This window comes from Lolium rigidum, chromosome 2 (genome assembly GCF_022539505.1).
Source record: "Lolium rigidum isolate FL_2022 chromosome 2, APGP_CSIRO_Lrig_0.1, whole genome shotgun sequence".
NCBI classification, from domain to species: domain Eukaryota; kingdom Viridiplantae; phylum Streptophyta; class Magnoliopsida; order Poales; family Poaceae; genus Lolium; species Lolium rigidum.
Genome location: NC_061509.1, coordinates 19386831 through 19392801, shown reverse-complemented (window position 1 = coordinate 19392801; position 5971 = coordinate 19386831).

Here is a 5971-nt window from a genome sequence, read left to right as displayed (position 1 = left end):
CACTGAATGTCAATGTATAAAAGTATGGCTCAGGTTTTCATTTTTGCTTGATGTTTTGCTAAACTGAACCAGACTGTTGTTGTTTGTAAACTGAATCGGACTGTTTGTTTGTTTGCTAAACTGAAATGTGTTGTGTTTCCTATCTTTTCTATTGTTCAGTTCTCGGGCGGACAGTTGCTGGGCTAAAATGTTTAACACCTTGTAATGATTATGTAAAATAATATAGTTACTAAATTGTTTCACCCGCTCAACACTTCTTTTATTCCTTGTGATTCTTTTATTTTAACACAGTCTCTGTCTTGTTAATGTAGCTGTCCCAGAACCATTCATTAAACATCCAGCAGTGGTAGATAATTTTCATTCAGATATGGTTTGTCATACACATGCTCATACTGCAAATGAAGGAAATGGCTGTGTAGTTAATGACAATGTACCTGCGTACAAAGAGGTTATGGAAAAGTCAAAAGAAGTGAACGAGACAATGCATGCACCAAATAAAGTTCTTTCTCCAATAGTGCCTGTTAGGTTATCGAGAGATATTCGGTGAGCATGTATCTACAAAGGTAAGTACATTCGGACATGTACTTGTTTTAAAATTTCAGCTCCATATCTTCTTTGCTTACATGACTTCATCCTTTTTAAGGATTCCCCAACGACACCCACTGTCGATAGTTCAAAACTTGAAGACTGTTGTCAAACACATTGCACGAGAAAATCATTGATCTATCATCACCAGTTTGTGATCCTCAACTTGTAATTCTAGACGATGTATGTCTCTTCTGTTTCCCGTTTAATTTGAATTATATGTATTCAATTCAAAGTTAAGGAAGATTCTTACACATTCTTTTTGTTGTATCATCACTAGTCAATAAGTCCAGAAGTACAGATAACACGGGAGTTTAAATTCAACCAAAAGTATGAAGCTATGTCAAAGCAAACGGATGAAGCTTATAACAAACTCAAGAACATTGTGTCAACTCCAGCTAATGTCGATTGTCTAAAGAAACTGAATGAGGTCAAGTGTTCTCTATCTTTTTTCTTTTTCCATGTTCTGTTGATTTTTAACATGTTCTTTCTTTTTTAAAAGTTTTTACAATGCTATTACAGGGACAAACTCCATATCAAGCAAACCAGTGTGCAAGCATTTTATTCAAACAATCAAACCACACGGAAGAAAATGCTTTCATTCCATCTTCTACCAACAGTCATCAAAATATTGTGCCTAGGAGATATGTTGCACCTTCTAAGAGATACACAGATCCATTCGTTCCTTATGTCCACAACACAACTCGTTTCCCTGTGCTTCCATCCGAACGACGCTACTATAGTGCAATCTGCCACCTAGGAAAAATACCAGGAAAGAAAAGGTGTGCATTTCCTCCTCATAATAAAACATGTACTTCTTCTAGAATTTTTTATACCCAATTTAATGTTCTTTTTCCTATCTCTTTTTGTTTTACACAGTGAAGAAGGTATTAGATATGAGAAAGCTTACTGTTCATGGGAGTCACTAGCAACTCTTGAACCCTATGGCCATATTGATAATTACCTCATACTATGCTACTGTCGAAAATTATTTCACGACAAGCATCCTAGTGTTTCAAAGAAACATTTCTTCTTCCCGCATGTTGGGGTAAATTCCAGTTACATTTTTAATTACTCAATTTTCTTTCTGTATCATGTATACTTCTTTTTTACATAATAATTTGTGGATGTTTGTATAACTAGGAAACAATTCGAGGTATAATGGCAATAATGGTGACATTGTCCAGTCAGCTTTTGAAGGAGCCAACTCTGCATCCCGTTTATGGAAATCAGATCAAGTAATTCTTTTTGTTCTTATGTACAATTTTAGCTACTAATACATTTTCTGCGATCTGCATCCTTTTCATGTTGTACTGCCATTCCTCACAGGTACAATTCCCAATTGTAATAGGACACCATTGGTTCCTGTTTTCTGTATGCTTGAAGGCAAAAGTGTTTGCATTTTGCGATTCGCTATATGATGAAAATGATGCTTTCCATAATGCAATAAGAGAACCACTGGTTAGTTAACCTTTTCAGCAATTATATAGTAATTTTATCACAGTTTTTACCTTTCTTCTATTTCAACACTTTTCTTTTCTACTTCATCACAGATTCAGAACTTCATTACACTGTGGGATATTATTGTAACTCCTCAAATGCAACATAAAATTGACTTTAACGAATTTCAAACCAGATATCCACCTGTTCCAAAACAGGACAACGAGTAAATTGTACTAAGGAATTTATGCCTGGCAACTTTTATCTTCTAAATGCATTTTGTTATGTTTTTAGCTATGCTTTTTTATCTTCTAAATTGCCTCTAATTTTTTCTAACAAAAACGAGTGACTGATCGCGGTGTTTTCCTAATGAAGTTTATGGAAATTCATGATCCAAGGACTCAAATGCAGAACTCATTTTCCCAAGCAGACATTCTTAATCTGAGAATCAAATATGCTAATGAGATTTTCTTCACAAAGTTGAACAAAATAGACAAAACTATTGTGTCTGAATTCTTCGGTGATGTATGTACATTCGCTTCCATTGTTACTTCAACAGTTTTAATATATTTGATACTCATTTATATCTGTTTTTAAGTATAAAATGTTTTCATTTTCGACCAGGTTGGGATGTGAATATACCAAATGAAGCCTGGAGTGACAAACACCGGAAAAAGAACATGTTAACTCAATCAAGTTCTTTGTCACTGCGGATAAAGCTTAGTCATGATAGTCACACTTTCTACTTTCTTTTTCAAGCAATGTAAATTCAAGTGATCACGGCGTGTAATGTTTTTACAGATTTTTCCTTAATCTTTTTGTTTTCTGCATCTTGATTCTCAAGAAGGATCGAACGATATCTTGTGTTCGTGCTTCAGCTTTAAACGTACTATACATGTATATGCTTCGGTTCAAATTTTTTGAATTGTGTCATGATGTCCGCATCACGTGTTCTGCTTGCATGTCCTGAAATCTTATAAGTTTTGATAATATGTATGTATTTGGTTTGTGAGCTCGAGCTCCCTATGTTACTAACATGTACGGACACAATCTGTAATGATGCAGAATTTTGATGTCTATGCCGATCACCAAGGCGAGAAGACATTCAAAGGTAAAAAACCATGTCCTTTGCAAGTACCATTTTTCAGTGCATATTATAATAACCGAAGCACACTCATGTTCATTTCAGTACATAATAACTAAATAGATACTTTCCATGCACTTTTATCCGACATATCACACTCATGTTCATTTCAGTACATAATTTGAAAATCCTTTGCTTCATTCTTTCAAAAGCACTTCAGTTCCTGTCCCACCATTGTTGTTGCTTACACCTTCTTTCTTCTTCGCACTAGACTTGGTACTAGCTTTCCTAGGATTACTGTTCTTCTTTTTGCTACTTCCTTCACCTGCAATTTTTAATCAACATAAGATGATATTAGTGTCTTCTTAACTAACAAAGGTAATGGTACAGAAAAATCATTCAATAAATTACAAACTTTCTCATATCATAACTTACTCTTTTTCTGATTCCTTGGATTAGACTTCGATCTTTTCCTGCTAGGTAAATCATAGTGTTTGTCCCTGTTTGTGCAATTCTTGATTGTATGCTCATGAGAACCACAGTGGCTGCAAGTATAAAATTTGTTTTGCTTGATAGCCTCCTTTATTGTAAGCATCCGAGGTCTTCCTTTCGTGTTAGCAACATTGGGATCTTGTAGTTCAATGTTTGAAGAGCTTGCATCACCATCATTTCTGAACTCACATTGTTTACAGTTCTTCTAGAATTGTTAACTTGCTCTGTTGTTTCCAAATCCTCATTATCCATGTCATTCATTTCCTTTTCTAACTCTGTCTATTTGTTGCAGGAGGTACTTGGTACTTTCTTTTGTTTTTCGAAGCAGTGGAAGCTGTTCTTACAAGCTTCTTTGAAAGTATGTTGAACATGAGGGCAGGGTTGTGTCCAATTATTTCTGGCTCCTTTATCAAGTGTACTTTCTGAGCTTTCTTCCTCCAACGGTCAATGAAATACTTCTCTGGAATTTCAGGTATGTTTAGATGAACCATGACTTTCAGTATGTGCGCACAAAGCATGCCATATTTTTGAAATTTGCAACAAATACATGAAAAATCTTGTGCCAACATGTCAACAATCACCAAATAGGTCCTTGGTCTGTGCTCCTTCATAGGATAGTTTGCTGCCTGGAAGACATGATATGTCTTTTCTTTTTCCTCCTCATGGAGTTGTAGCCGTGTGATATCTTGGAGTATCCACTCGGAATTTCCTGAAAATCCCAAGGTTGTAATAGTGGTGTGCTTGCCTTTCAATGAACAACTTAGACCAATATTTGTCTTCTGGCACTTTCTTATTTCTTGATCTATGATCACATTCGTCCTCCCTGTCATGTATGGTGTCCAAAATTCTTTGGTACTCTCTTATGAAACTTGTGACACTAAACTTAGCACCAACTCCTCTTTTGAATATAGCATTTGTACCCTCACTTCTTGCAGTAGTTTGAATAAATGGGAAAAACTTTGACTTGAAGTAAACTGGTGCCCAGTAGTGTCTTTTCTCCCATAATGTTCCGAAATAATCAACATGCTGCACCCCATGCTTCTCAATCATCTCTGGCCAAAGTGTCTCAAACTCTTCAACAGTTAGAGAATTGTCAATAATATCCTGGAAATCCTCATACAGACCTTGGTTTGCTTGAAAGCTTGTAGTTATTTTCTCATCTGCCTTCTTTTTAATGTGAAAAAGACACCATCGGTGGAAAGCATTAGGAAAAATGGAATCAATGGCTGCTTTCATTGCTCTATCTCCATCTGTTATGATTGACACAGGTGGAACACCATTCATAGCTGTTAGAAATTGGGTGAACAACCATTCAAAAGTTTCTGCAGTTTCATTGACAATGAAAGCACACGCAAACAGATAGGTGTTCCCATGAGGCGAAACACCTACAAATGGTGCAAATGGAAGATTGTACTTGTTTGTAAGAAAAGTTGTGTCAAAACTGAGGCAGTCACCACATTGCTCATAGTATAACCTTGATTTCTGGTCTGACCAAAACATGCTTCTTACTTTGTTCTCACTTCGTCCAACTCAAATGAATAATAAAAACCAGGACACTCTGCTTGTTTCTTGTTGAACATTTTGACAACCTCCATCATGTCCGTGTTCTGCAACTCCTTGTTTATTTCTCGTCCCATAGTTGCTCACCATCTTCTTTGTGTATGGCAGCACTCGAATTCCACCCCTTATATATGCCAAGATATCAACAATCTTGCCTGTAGGCGTGTTCGTGTACTTCAAGGTCCTGATCAAATCTTTTTCTTCCGGTGACATGTACTTGTGAGATCTGAAGAACCGGCTTTTCGGAGTCAGGTCATGATTGTGCTCAAGAATTAACCTGGTAATTTCCCAAACATTATTCTTCTCCGTAAGCCTCATTTCAACTTTGCAACCTGATTTTGTTATAACTGTGCTTTTCCTTTGAGGCACCAACTGCTCTCTCTCAACTTCTACTGTCTTGCCATGTTTGTTGCATTTCATAACAACTTTTGTTACTTCATTGTTCCTTTTCTTGCTTGTTGTTCTGTAGGAATTGACAACAGCCACCGAGAAACCAACAACACTGCTGTAGAAGTTGAAAAATTTCTGTCCTTCTTCCTTGCTGCTGAATTTCATCCCCATAGAAGGTTTCAAATCTTCTTCTATACTTGTTTCACCAGTACATTCTGTTTCTTTCTCCATTCTTTCACTTTCAAGAAAATTCTCAATATCATCTTTTGACAGAATTTCTTGTTCATTTTGAGCATTTTTCCCAGGTGTTTCATCAACAGGACCTTCTGTATGTGCCTTGTCTGAATTTGCGCTACCCACAAGAGCTGACTGCTGTCCTTCACAAGGAACAGGATCAGGTACAACCTGCAAGGAAACATA